Below are 15,821 nucleotides of genomic sequence, written 5' to 3' on the forward strand. Positions count from 1 at the left end.
ACACACGTTAAAAAGATTATTCATCATGTTTAAGTATGATTCATTCAAAGGATGCAATGATGGTTCAACATATGCAAATCAATCAATGTGATACATCATATCAACAGAATGAAAGACTAAAACCATATGATCATGTCAACTAATGCTGAAAAAGCATTTGATAATATTCAACATCCCTTCATGATAAAAACTCTCAAAAAACTGGGCACAGAAGCAACTGATCTCAACACGATAAAAACCATATATAACTGACTCACAGCTAGTATCATACTGAATAGGGAAAAAACTTAAAGCCTTTCCTCTAAGATCTGGAACCAGACAAGAATGACCACTTTCACCACTGTTATTCAACATAGTACTGGAAGTTCTAGCTAGAGCAATCAGACAACAGAAAAAAAAAGAAATGGCATCCAAATTAGAAAGGAAGAAGTCAAATTATCCCTGTTTACATATAATATGATCTTATATCTAGAGAAACCTAAAGACCCTCCTCCCCAAAAAACTATTCAGACTGGTAAACAAATTCAGTAAAGTTGCAGGATACAAAATCAACATACAAAAGTCAGTACTATTTCTATATGCCAACAGCAAATGATCTGAAACAGAAACCAAGAAAGTAATCTCATTTAAAATAGCTGCAAAATGATTCATTTTTAGAAGCTGCTATGGCTTAACCTAACACTAAATAAATTATTCAGGATTATCCCAATAATTCTTTTCTGTTTAGTCTTTATGGTCATCAATATAATTCTACCAGTGTTCTCTCATTTGGCTTTCACAGCCTTGTAAGATAAGCAAAGGAGATGCTATTATCCCATTTGACTGAGGAAAAAACTGAAAATCATGAGATGGTAAAGACTTGTCCAAGTTCACATAGCTAGTATGCAGTGGAGTTGAGATTAAACCTTCAGTCCTTTGAAGGTTTGCTACTAATTTTCAAATCAAAAGTCACTAATATTACAATCATTGTTTCTTAACATTGTGTCTCAGGAGATTTAGATGCAATCTTTAGCAATACCAAGATCTCTAAATATTTTCTTTAATAATTCTTTTGCCAAATTGTGAACATTTCAATATCACTATCTGGACCACTAGGATATAGACAGCTGCACCTATGACCTTTTAAGTGATGCCACTTTAGCAGGCTTTTAAAACAGACTGGGCCAAAGGTAAAAGATTCCTGAAAGGAAGAAAGGAACATGTTACCTTGAAGAGTAATCAATTATGCGAATGGCTTCACTGCCTGTTATACCATGGGTTATGCTTTCATTTTTCATATTAATGTTCTTTATGTTTTTCAATTAGTCACAGCAAATTACCTGTCCTTCACCTTGGCAAGGGCATCTCAGTGGGCCTCGGTGGAGTATTTTCCAAGTTATATCTAGTAAATTCTCACTTGAATTCTCCTTGAGGCATTAACATGTAATTTTTGAATGCATGAACGTGTTCCATTTGACACCATCTCATGCATGTAGGAAATTACCTATTGAATAAGGGGTTTGAGGGATCTGCCTTTTTTTTTTTTTTTTTTTTTTTTGCAGTGGTGCATTGCAAAAAAATAATTTTAACTTAAATATAAAAAATTAGATGAGTGCAATGCGCACTATCTGGGGAATGGACACGCTTGAAGTTCTGACTCGGGGGGATGGGCGGGACATGGGCAGTGTATGTGGCCTGAACTTTTGTACCCCCCATGATGATAAGCTGAAATAAAAAAAAATATTTTTTAATTTGAATTCTCTGTATCATGGGCAAATTTCAGAATATTTCATGATTTTTAAGCATTTAAAATATTTCAGTGAAATGTCAGCCCATGTATTTTGTTCATTTACTTTTTCTAATATCTATTTTTGTGTTTGTTCTTATTGCTTAGTAAAAGTGTTTATTATATTAAAGGAAAAAAACTGGAATATTAAAGAAAATTAAAATTCATTCAGTACTTCTTAGTCATATTAATAAAGAGAGCTTATGGACTGAAGCATACAAAAGAGCAGATATTCTAAAATCCCTGCCCACTTTCACTCCCCTTGGCCCAGTCCTGGGGAAGTGCCTGCCTCTCCTCTGCACTCCATCCCATGGCCCCTATATTTCCCATCCCACAGCACCAGCCGCATTTTAAAGGCCTGTTTACTAGTCAGTCCCTGCCCCCATGCCCTAGCCTGTGAGGCATTATAAGACAGAAACAATGTCTTTATCACGACTGAATCCCTAGCTCTTAGCATACTGCACTGCACAGAACTAGGTGCTTAGTGACAGGTGAATGAAGCCATCTGCCTTTGGAAGACACTAGTACATCTAGCTACAGTCTTATCTCACAAATTAGGCTTTGCTCCGGCTATAATTTAAGCATTATGTTGCTTTCCCATGATCCTCTCTGGGTAGTGAAACGAAATAACTTCTCTGTCCTTGAGGATCTCACAGTCTAACTGAGCTCTGCCAAATTTTACCTTTCTAAAGGCCTCGTGGTAGCTTTCCTTCGGGGTACTTTGTCAGGAGTTTCCATTTTTCTTTTTTCTTTGATGTATGGCATGCTCCTTAAGTTTAGCAAGCTCCTTCAAGAGACCATGAGACACTGCTAGGGTGGTGTCTCAGAGATCAAATACTTTGTTCCCACAGGCTGGTAAGGTCTTTTGAAAGATATTTGAATATGGGGAAGAGGAAGTGTCTTCTTCCCCAAACATTTTGGCTTAATTATGATTATGATTTTGTTTTAGGGGAGGAGTGCTATGGAAACTTCAACTCAATTATAATTCTGATTTTCACGAAAGTATAATTTAAATTTCTTTACTCTCCAATTCCTTTCCTGGTATCATTTTATGACTTTGGGGAAGTGGAGAGAGAGCCTCTGTGAACTCTCTGAGTCTCTGTAAAGAACTACAAGTTATTAAACCAGTATCTCCACTATTGTAATCCCTCCTTGCTATTAATAATTATTGTAGTCACTTGGGTAAAGAGCTGTAAAAAAGCACTATTATTAGTTCAAACCTTAGGTTAATTAAGCCCAATAAATGACATAAAAATAGATTTGAAAACACCTTTAATTTTTATGCATTGCACAAATAAATGAATACAAATAATATTCATTGATCAATGTTTATTTGACTTGAGACACAGCTAATCTATAAAAGATCTGAAAAACATCCCATGAGGTCTCTTTTTCCAGTGATACTCACTGCTAATGGGGTAGCATCTAGAAACCATTAGAGGAATAGTAGAGTTGAAGGGTTGTAAGAAGTTTGAGAGATTGTCTGATTGTCTCTACTTTGGTACAGTATACAATCCACTAAGGATTAGTGGTTATTCCTCTTTTTCTAAAGCTCTACAACAAACAGATTTGCCACATAACCTTCAGTTACCTATTCTGACAATTTCTTACAATAAGCAAAAAGTTCCTTCCTATGAATAAGCAACACCTTTCCTGCTTTGATGTAAGAAAAGTTCCTTGTATTGTGTATTTTCTCCAAAGAGAACAACTAATCTCTGTTCCCTTTTTAGAAATTCTTCATGCCTTTTAAAACCATAAATAAGATTACTCCAATCCTCATAATCCCCAGACTAAACAAAATCTAATTCATTTCATTCTCAGTCTCTTTTATTTTTCTTCCTTTAATGTTGTTTATGACCCAAACAGGAACAGCCCTAGAATCTACTTTCTCCATTCCTTGTTCTCAGAACTACTGAAGTCTGATACAAACTGAATCTTCCACCCACAAAGTCATTATGTCATATCCACAATTGTGAATAGGTAATTGCCTGGTGAAACACACACACACACACACACACACAAAACAAACAACTGGTATACAAGGAATCCTAAAGAGAGAGGCTGTGTGTGTGTGTGTGTGTGTGTTGTGTATGTTTCATTAAGGTTTAGAATTGAGTAGAGATGAAAAGTTGTGTCATCAATGGTGAAGTGGTCAATTTTAAAAATGAGTGACAATAAATTAAGGGAAGCTAATTTAGAGAAATCAATTTGAAGGCAAAAAATGGGTTTCAAACTCCTAGAGAAAGGCAAATGACTATCAGCCAGAATTCCTACCAGACAGAAGATTCAACAGTAAAAAAAGATGTGGTAGAGTGGAATCAGGGTTCATATTTTGTTTAATGTTGGGTTAGTCTCTTAACCTCTATTATCCTATAGTAACACCTCTTGGAGCGGCATCCTAGCTTACCAGTTTCCTTTCTCTGGGAATGGGCTCAATATGCAGTGGTTAATAGGCCTCTAGTAGTCATGTTTATATAATAGTATGGGATCCTGGTCCCTTTGTGTTTGTTGATCCAGGGGTAGGCAAAGAATCCAAACCAGGTAAATGAGATTCTTTCATGAATTTACAATCTGGGGGAAAAAAGCACAATATACTATTTGCAGTACAATGTCGAGTCCTTATTTCATTCTGCCTTGCTCATCTAAAGTGAGTTCTTTACACGTCTCTCACTAGATATTAATTTCCTTGAAAGAAGGATCTTTTTCATCTATCTCTCTATAGCATAACAGAGAAAACCTTTGAAGATGATGTAAATGTTTATTACCTTTATTATGAGGATGATCTCATGGGTGTATACATGTGTCAAAAATCATCAAATTTTGTACTTTAAAGGTATACAGAATATTGGACATCAGTCAAACCTCAATGAACTCGTAAAAAGTGTTACAGAAGTTGATAAAAAGTAGCACCAACTACTCCTGACTGGTGTGCATATAAGAGAGATTTGTTTGTGATAAGAAGGTTTTATCTCTGTGTACCTTGTACCGTTCTCACCATTCTCACTGTTCTCTTCTAAGGGAAACTTCTCTTTCCACAGCCCTCTGCTGATCTAAGCATCATTGGTCTGTTTCTCGGACAAGGTATAGCACTGACTGTATCACAGGAGGTATGCTTGACCCAAGAATGGTTAATCTAATTGGATAATTAGCCAGACCCATCAAACACTTTCCATCCAGAAACTGATTGGATAAATAAGAAAATCTTCTTGATGGCAGCTATCTTAATCTGTTTGAGTTGTTATAACAAAAATACCACAAACTGGGTGAGTTATAAACAACAGAAATTTATTTCTCACAGTTCTGAAGGCTTGGAAGTCCAAGATCAAGGTCCTGACAGACTTGGTGTCTAGTGAGAGCCCATTCCTCATTAAGAATGCCTTCTTGCTGCATCCTCACATGGTGGAAGGGGCAAACAACCTCTTTCATGTCTCTGTTATAAAGGTTTAATCCCATTCACAAGGGCTCCACTCTTATCACCTCCCAAAAGTCCCACTTCTTAATACCATTACCTTGGGTTATAGGTTTCAATGTATGAATTTTAGGGGGACAAAATCTTTCAGACCATAGCAATAGCAGAAGAAAATATTGGCAAGTGAAGAGAGAAAAGCCAAGATAATGTGATAGAGTGCCCTCAATCAATAGGGACACCTTAGTAGCCCAGAGAAACAGACCACTAGAGCAGAGTTACTATAGCAAATTACAATAACTCCATTATTTACAGGAACTTGAGTAAGACTGTTACTTACTAATTAAAAGACCAGAATTATTCCAACTTGGCATTATGTTGTCAAGATACCAAGCTGGATCCTGATCAGCTCTGATTAGATTTCTCCCTCTTTCCAGTCCCGCTTCTTGCCAAATATGAACATTTCTTCAGCAAGTGCAAACATACTGCGGACTTGCAGAATTAAATCAATCTGCCCCAATCAGTGCTGTACATCATTAGTTTCAAGCAAGTTGTTTTAGGTCATTTTCTGAATAGATTTTCTAAACTTACCTGTTTGGAAAATAAAACAGTTATGCCTTTGGGAGTGGAGGGTGAAGGGTGGGCTGGATATTCTCTGTTTGTCCATCTGGATCCATTCTCTGCCTTTCTCTACCCTGTTTTAAGCTCTGGGAGACTAGCTTATTGGACAGCTCATCCAGGCCCTTATTCTCTGACTTCCATTTGGGCTTAGTCATGGGTAGCTCTGACTTCTGAATATTGGAGAATTGGCAAGAGGTGTTGTTAGGCAATGGCTGTGTTCTTCTACCTACAGCAACAACTCCCATGTGATGTCACTTCTACAACTCTTACTCTATTCCTCCCACTGTCCCTTTAGACCCAGCTTCCAAGGCTTTCACCATTGGTAATTTTATTCCTTATTGGTTGCCTTGCATTTATGTAGTCCTTTTGCTAAATTCTTTTCATATACCCTTTTCAAATGTGCCATCTCTTTCTAGTAGGATCCTGACACAGAGGTCTGATCAATTTTAACTTAACTGTGTCAGCATTGAACACCTATTAAATTGATAGTAAGAGCCAACATGCACTTCCTATTCTAAACACAAGGATTCTTTTTGCCTCTGTGTCTTTTACCCCCTAACACAGTACCTGGTACAGAGATGGTGCTCATCAAAAGTGTGCTGAAATAATTTTGTTAATGTAACAATTAGTTAAAATTAATTTTACCTCTGAAATTAATGCTTGGATAAAGGTTTTCTGATATTTTATATGAACCATTCTGATTTGTGATGAACACTCAACTTCAATAGCAATTTAAGGAATGGAAATTAAAATAGCAATACTGTAATATTTTATACCTATTAAATTAATGCATTTAAACAAGAGCATCAAATTCCTATATTGTAGCAAATCTATATACTCATATATTTCTGGTAGTTGTATAAATTGGCATAGCTCATTTGAAAAGCAATATGGTAAAATGTATCAAGAGTCATAAAAATGACCCATAATCCCACTCATGGGGATTTATCCTAAGGAAATAATTGAGGAGAAACAAACTTTCATATGCACAGAGATGTTCATTGAAGCATTATTTATAACAGCAACACTGGAATTTAACTAAAATACCCTACACTGGAGAACTAGTTAAGCACATTGCAGTGTATCAAACAGATGAAAGCCTCTGCTCCCCATCAAAATATGCTTCCTATAGAGGTGGCAACAAAAGAGAAAATGGTTTCACATATTAAAAGAAATGATGAAGGAAAGAAAAGAATGGGGCTGTTATGAGCTGAAATGTGCCCCCCATTCATATGTTAAAGTTCTAACCTGCAGTACCTCAGAATGTAATTGAATTGGACATAAGGCCTTTAAAGAGGTAATCAAGGTAAAATAGATCTTAAGGGTGAGTTCTAATCCAACATAACTGGTATCCTTATAAGATGAGGAAATTTGGACTCAGACACAAGACACATATGCAGACAGAAGGATGACCATGTGAGGACACAGGGAGAAGACAGCCATGTGTAAGTCATAGAGAGAGGCCTCAGAAGAAACCAATTCTTCCAACACCTTGATCTCAGACTTCCAGCGTCCAGAATTGTGAGAAAATAAATCTCTGGTGTTTATACTACCCAATCTATAGTATTTTATCATGGAAGCCCTACCAAACCAATATCGGCAAAATTCAAAGTGGTCAGTACACTATAACTATTAAGTGTGTGTATGTGCATGTACATATATATGTGTATGTGTATGTATCTATGCATATGTGTACATATGTATATATACACCCACACACCCCAACAGACAAGGACAAAAAGTGAATATGCAAAAACAAAATGCACTAATTAGTTATGGTACAGGGATATGGTAGAGGAAATTAGTTATCTTGTAGGCTGTGATAGCTACATTTATCCAATAAGAAAAGCCACAGAGATGGCAAGTTTTGTTGAAACTCTGGTTCTATTAGGCCTTGAGTATTACTAAATTATTTCTACAAATTGGAGGGAAAGAATGTGTGTCAAATGTTTGATTGCTGCAGCACGGGTGAGAAACAGACTTGGTTTCAGCAGACTATGAGCCTATGAATAAATGTATCCCCCACTCTTTAACATAAGTTCAATAGGCTTATGTGCTATACCCGGCATCTTTGTTGTCATTACTGGTATAGTCAATTGTGAGTGTTGATCTATTAAATGACTAAAACATGGTAAATTAACTTGGTGTGTTGTTAATAACTTTTTCTCCTGAAGAATGAATCTTTCATGACTAGACAGTTGAAAATTCATGCTGTTGAACAACATCTCCACAGCTGGGCCTCTATCCCTGCTTAGCATTCCTTTCTTCCATCCCTAGAGAATCCTGCCTGGCCCCCAGCTTCTTCAGACCTCTTCTCCTAACACCTGGGACCACCAGCTTCTCCACCTACAGCCTCAGCCTTTGCAAACCAAATCTAACCTCAAGCAGGGGAAGATAAACAGTGCTGAGATACCTCAGCTAGGTACTTCATTGTGAATGCACCCCTAACCTTATGCCACAGCTGTCTCTCATAATTGGATCTTTGTTTTCTTTGTGCCTAGAGCTATATATTAATAATGTATCAAGCATTCCAACCCTCTCAGAGGCCGCTGTCTTGTTCTATCCAATACCCAGAAACAAAGTACAATCTCTGAACCTCAATCTAGAGTTTGTGATCCTGCTACCTGCAGTAATAGCATCCTATCTGATGTCACTGACTCTGGAATTGTCCACCACCCCTATTGCCACCACTAAATTCATCTAAGGGCCACCTGCATCTGAGGGCCACCTGCATCTGAAAAATGCAAATGCATGAACTCTAATACACTCTTCTCTGGAGGTAATGTCCAAGAATCTACATTTTACAAGCTTCCTATATTATTCTGAAAAACACTGAAGTTCAAGAACCATTGTTCTACACAACAGCTGAAGAGCTCTTCCTAAAATTAAAATCTGACCACCTCACTTCTCTGCTTTAAAACTTCAAATTCCTCATCCTTAGGTTTAAGATCAAACTACTTAAGGCATCCTGCAAGGTTTTCTAGGACCTGACTCTTGCTTGCTTAATAAACCTTTATCTCTTACTGTTCCCTGTTGGTCCAGTAAAATCCAATTGTTGGTAGTTTTCTGTACCCACCATGCTGTTACAACACTCCATGCCTCTGTCCATGCCTTGTTTGCCTAATGAATGTACATTCCTCAAAACCATGCTCAAGTATCTGATACAAACCTTATAAAGCCTTTACACATACACACATACAAAAACTACACAATCCCCAGAGTTAATTGCTCTATCATTATTCTGTACCTAATTTTGTTATTGCACTTATCTTAAAGAAACTATATTTCTTTTATTTATTTATACATCTCCTTTACCCCCCTCCTATCACTACCCCACTCTTCTCTAGGCTGTGAGTTCTTAGAATACAAGGACCGTTAATAATAATTGTTTAATGTTATTAACCATTATCATGCCACTTAATAATCTCCATACTCAGAGTGTCTTGCACATGACAGGTGCTCTATAAATGTTGGCCAGAACTCAATTGCACTCCTTAAAGCACCCACATTCCAGCCAAACTGTTTTGTGCACTGATCCATGAACAATCCTTCCATGTCTTACTTCCTGACTTCCATGCATGCAGTTTTATGTCTATAAAGTTCACATATCCCACATGGAAAAATTAGATTCATTTTCCAAGTCCCTCTTCCAGTGCACAACTTGTCTCTTTGTACCTCACCCCAATTGTTGTGATTATCATGCTCTGTTTAATATTGTAGTTAATTGAGAGCCAATAGTTTTACTCAACATCACATGTTACAATCTGTAACTGGAACAATGACTACCACATAGTAAATACTCAACATTTATTTGTTGAATTAATGACTGGCCATGGATATGGTATTCTTTTTCAAAGTCCAGGAAATCTTATTTGATCAGAAACCTAAAAATGGTTTCTTTTATTTAGCAAAGGCTAAAAACAACATGTGACATTGATTTCAAAATATATTGCTTCCCACTGTTAGTTCCTGATCAGATATTTTAATGGGATCCATCATTTTAGTATATGACAATTCTCAAAAAAAATTAGTTTCAAGTCTTTATGGTATACAGGCCACCATTCAGGAAGTACAAATACTCTTTCTAATTTGAAAATTGATGCCTTTAGATGCTTTTTTGTGCTCTTTAAAAATAAAAATAAACTACTAGACTTTATTTAGTTTGTCTGACACCAAAAAGTGCTTTGGAATGAAAAGAAACAGGTGAGAAAGAAGTCAATTAACATTCCCTTGAGCTCCTAGTATGTCCTCATTGTAACCCAATAATGTAGGTAATACTGCCCCCCTGGATATGAGGACAATGCAGCTATGATATCTATTCCCACTTTAGAAATTAAAAAAAAATGAAAGTGAAGAAATATGAGAGGTATTTTTCACTATCACTCAATTCATAAGTAAAAGAGTCAAGATTCAAATCCAGGGGGCAAGGACAATATATGTAACCTAAACATTTGTACCCCCATAATATGCTGAAATTTAAAAAAGGGAAAAAAAGATTCAAATCCAAGTCTGACATCCACTAAGACTATACACTTTCCAGTAAACCAACTGCATCACCTTGGAGCTCTTAATTTTTTTCCTAGTAACAATAAAAATAATGAAGATAAATCATGAGACAAAACTTTCGAATCAAAGAAGTTGATATCAGAGCTTTTGTATGTGTGTTTTCAATTTTCAATCTGTATGATTCAGTCAACAAATAAAAATTGAGGGGTCTTTCTGTAAGCCACTATCTCGGGAGCTGGGAATATAGCAAGTTCAGAGATCATCACACTCTCTGTCTTCAGGGAGTTTGCATTTGAGGGTGGGAAGACTTTAAAAAATAATTACAGAACAAGTTATTTTTTTACCATTTGTAATAAATGCTACAAAGGAGAAGACCAGTGTTATCTGGACCATAGAAAGGGGACTTTGTCTCCTCTGGATATCAGGAAAGATTTCCCTGAGGATGTACTTTTGGGGTAAGATGTGGAGGATGACAAAGATCTGACTAGGAAAAGGAGAGGTGGAGAGAGAGCATTACTGACAGTGAGAATAGCAGGTGAAGATCCTTGGAGGCAGGAAAGAACATAGAGTTTTAGAGAAACTGAAAGAAGACCAAAGGGAAGACAAAGGTAAACATAGAACTAAGATTTTCATTCTTAGCCTGTGCATCGCTAAGCTACTCCAAGTCAGCACTGGGTTCAGCTACGTAAGGTGAAGAATAAGCCCACACTCAGTTGCAAAGAAAAAACAGGAACAGTGCAGCTGATAAAATGAGCAACAATGTGGGTATGTGCCATAATTCATTTATCCTGGAAACTAAACCAACATGGCAAAGAATCCCAGGCTGTTCATTCCTAAGTCATCAAAACCATCCTGTGATTCCAGAGAATAATATCAAGGCTCTGCCCCAATATTTTCAAATGAAAACTTCCCAACTTACTTCTTAGGTCTATTTTTTTAATCAACTCTGAGTATCCATCACCCGAACTAAACCTAGGAGGATCAGTCTGTCTAGTTCCTAGGTGAATAAACTGTTCTCTGGACATTTTCCATTTAGTCATGAATGGTGGAATGCAATCTTTGGGGTCCACATGTAGTTTTAAAAAAGAGTTGAATTTAACTATTGTGTCCTCAGTCTCTGTGTCCCAAATAACAGGGAAATCAGCACAGTGCTGTCTTATGAGGATTACAGTATAAGCTGAAGTTGATCAAATCCTCAAGAAAGTCATCAAAAAAGGACACATTTAAATAAGTTAAAGTTGTAAACCAAGGCCCAACAGCAGAACAAACTGTGCTGCCTTTTAGGCCAACCAATTCCCAAATCTTATTCTTAAAAATACTGTGAAATGATAGTGATAAATAAAAAACATGTCATGAGTGATCATTTTTCTTAAAATTCAAAAGGAAAATTAATTTAAATATTGCTCCACTTTAAGTACACAATTAGCAAAGTTCTGGAATGGTCCCCCATGACAGTTTCAATCTTAGCTCTTCAAATAAAAGCAGACATATTTTTAGACAGTAGAACTGACTAAGAAGTAAGTGGCTTGCAGTTAAAGTAATTGCATATCTGGTGGTGGTAAGTGAATTACAGGAGTGACAAATGCTGGTACTTAAATAATTTGAGGCAAACAACGTCTTCCTTCTGCACAGAGCAGATTCAAATGAGCAGAAGTCAATAAAACATCTGCCTCATTTATTCTGCTCTTGCCTACATAGCTGAGGCCCAGTTCCCAGTTTGAGCTGAAGTTTTCCAAGCATGCAGTACAGGCAGCAATGCCCTCCAACAACCATTCAGAAAACAGCAGTATGTCAAGACTCTGATTTCTAGCAGCAGCCAGTTTAGTTTTCTTAAAAGTAAAAAATAATGATGAAATTTTCATTAAATATACAATATTTAAACTTGACAAAATGTGTTTTCTCATTTCAACAGAAAAGGACTCTCATATTTAAAAAATATTAGGAATAACATTTAAATGTCACATGCTCTCCTCTCTGCCTGAAATACTTGGCATTGCCAACTCTCCATGTCAGCATCCTTTCTGGCCTTCAAGGTCTTCTCAAATTCTCCTTTTCATTCAGCCTCTATCACTGTGAATTTCCCCTCCTTTGCTTTCTATAACCCTGGGTTATAGTCTAGTGCTTGTCACTGCATAATCTGTTAGATACACAAGGATATGTCTGTCCACTGTAGTAAATTATGAGGTTCTGGAAGACAGAGGCCAGGATCCCCAGCCCACTAAAATAGTTTTGGGCACACAGTAGTATTTAATAGAGGCTTATTGAATTATATACCAGAATTTAAAATGTTCTTTAAGCCAATCACCCTGAGACTTTTGAGTTAATAGTTTGAAGATTTATTGTGTCAACATGTATGCTGAAGGAACTATTTTTGAACCATCCAACTGACCCTCTTAGTCAGAAACTATTCATCCATGGTGCGACTGTGCAGAAGTATAAACCTAGGAGTCTATATTCCTGAGTCTCTGTCAATCATGTTCTTCTAGAAGGTCCCCAGCTGCTATGTTTGACAAATTCATGGTTGGATACATTTGGGGATTGTTCTCTTGCCCATCTGGTAAACAAAACATCTATGTTAAAAAAGTCAATCCTTAATTTCTGGAGACTTTTCTGGTTGGTGGGAGGAGCAAATATCAAAAATTGCAAAAGAAAATCTGGTAGTTATCTCTTTTAAGTTCATAAATATCTATTTCTTTTCAAAACACCAGCCTAAATAGCACTAACCTGCCTTTTAGAATAAATTAAGAACATAAATTTGTTTGATATGTATATTTTAAAATTAGTCATTGCACCGGTTCCATTAAAATATGTAACCTGATTATTGATTAAATGCTTGTTTATGCATTCGGCTAGGCTAATAAGTTATGTAGTTTCAGTGGCAACTCTGCAGCTGGATCTCTGAAATATGAAATTGGATCATCATGGTATAACATTTCGTTAATAAAATATGCAGAAAAGGTAGCAAAGTGTACACTCAGAGTTATAAACTTGGAGGCCCAATTAGCATGAAAGTATGATTATATAAATACAGAGCAGAATCAATGAAGTGTACCATATGAGCTACACATTGTGCAGCATTATTCTCAAATGACACTTCTTTGTCACTAAATTTATCTGGTCCATTACAAAACTGAATCAAAAGATAGGAACAGATACTAGTTCATGTGACATTTATGGCTCGGTCTTTCAGAAGAGGAAGTTCTTTCAATCTTGATTCCTCCTGAGATTTTACTTGGCAAAATACTGACAATTAGTGAAACGGGAAAATTATATCTAAATATGTGCATAATTTAGCTAAATTAGGCATCACTCAAAAAAAAAATGATTTCCTACCACCCTCTTTAGACTTTCTTTTGGATCACAGCAGGTAGGAACTTTTCACTTCTCCACCTACATAAATAAGTTTTTGAAGTTTACTCACTGTCAGCCAAACAAGAGGCTTTAGTCTAACAAAATATTAAGTATAATCATGAATTGCTGGCCGGGCGTGGTGGCTCACGCCTGTAATCCTAGCACTCTGGGAGGCCGAGGCGGGTGGATTGCTCAAGGTCAGGAGTTCGAGACCAGCCTGAGCGAGACCCCGTCTCTACTAAAAATAGAAAGACATTATATGGACACCTAAAAATCTATATAGAAAAAATTAGCCGGGCATAGTGGCGCATGCCTGTAGTCCCAGCTACTCGGGAGGCTGAGGCAGTAGGATCGCTTAAGCCCAGGAGTTTGAGGTTGCTGTGAGCTAGGCTGACGCCACGGCACTCACTCTAGCCTGGGCAACAAAATGAGACTCTGTCTCAACAAAAAAAAAAAAAAAAAAAAAAAAAAAAAAAAAATAAATAAATCATGAATTGCTTAACAACGGGGATATGTTCTCAGAAATGCATCTTTAGGAAATTTTGTCATTGTATGACTATCATAGAGTATACTTACACAAACCTAGGTGGTATAGCCTACTAAACACCTAGACTATAGGTACAGCCTATTGCTTGCTCCTAGGCTACACACATGTACAGCATCTTACTGTAGTGAATACTATAGACAATTGTAACACATTGGTAAGGATTTGTGTAATCAAAATATCTAAACATAGGAAAGATACAGTAAAAAGATGTTATAAAAGATGAAAAATGGTACACTTGTAGAGTGCACTTCCCATGAATGTAACTTGCAGGACTAGAAGTTGCTCTGGGTGAAGCAGTAAGTGAGTAGTGAGTGGATGTGAAGGCCTAAGACATTACTCTGCACCACTGGAGACTTTATAAACCCTGTACACTTAGGCTACATAAATTTATACATTATAATTTTCTTTCTTCAGGGGTAAATTAACCTTAGCTTACTGTAAGCTTTTAACTTTATAAAATTTTAAATTTGTTTTAAATTTTTTGACTCTTGTGATAAAACATAGCATAACACACAAAATCATTGTATGGCTTACAGAAATTCTTTCTTATATCCTTATTGTATGAGCTTTTATTTATTTTTTAAATTCTTTAATTTTACTTTTCCTTTCTAAATTTTTTTTGCAAAAAACTAAGATATAAACACACATTATCCTAGCCCTACACATAGTCAGAATCATCAATATATCACTTGGAAATAGGAATTTTTTTATCTCCTCTATAATCTTATGTGACCACCATTGTATATGCAATTCAGTTCCTCCTTGATCAAACCATTGTTATGTGGCACATGACTGTACTGAAATATTAGATTATTTTCTTTGAAATTAAGTGATGCTTTGGGGTCACAGTACCTTAATCCAGATATTGATCTTAGTTATTCATGAAATAAATTTGGGGACAAAAAGAGCAGATTTCTTTCCCTCTTCCATCAAAGATATTATTTTGCCATCACCACTCTTGCTTTGACCTTAACCTTGTATATCCCTGGGATATACACAGTTGAATGGAAAACTGAGCTTTACCTCAGCCTAAGAAAGTGTAGAAATACAAAAAAAAATCCAAATATCTAACACTTTCTTCAGGCTGGAAAATCATATCACAACATTCCTATTATAGGATTAACATATTCCTTTAAAAGGTAACTTTCAGATGTCTATGTTTTTAAAAGTACTTAATATATGATATCCTATTTCATCTTATTTTATCTAAAAATATTTAGGGAATATAAGTGTTTTTTCTTACATGGATGAATTGTATAGTGGTAAAATCAGGGATTTTAGTGTACCTGTTACCTGAAGTGCATGCATTGTACCCATTAGGCAGCTTTTGATCCCCCATCCCACACCCTCACCTTTTCATGGTTTCTGATGTCCATTACTCCACTTTGTGTGATCCAATACATTCATTGTTTAGCTCACTCTTTAAGTGAGAACATATGGTATTTGATTTTCTGTTCCTGAGATACTTCACTTAGGATAATGGTCTCCAGATCCATCCAATTAACTGCAAAAGACATTATTTCATTCGTTTTCAAAGCTGAGTAGTGCTCCAAGGTATGTATGTATGTGTTAATATAAGGTGTGTGTGCACACACACACACACACACACCCCATATTTTCTTTAC

This window comes from Eulemur rufifrons, chromosome 30 (assembly GCF_041146395.1).
Source record: "Eulemur rufifrons isolate Redbay chromosome 30, OSU_ERuf_1, whole genome shotgun sequence".
In the NCBI taxonomy this organism is placed as follows: Eukaryota; Metazoa; Chordata; class Mammalia; order Primates; family Lemuridae; genus Eulemur; species Eulemur rufifrons.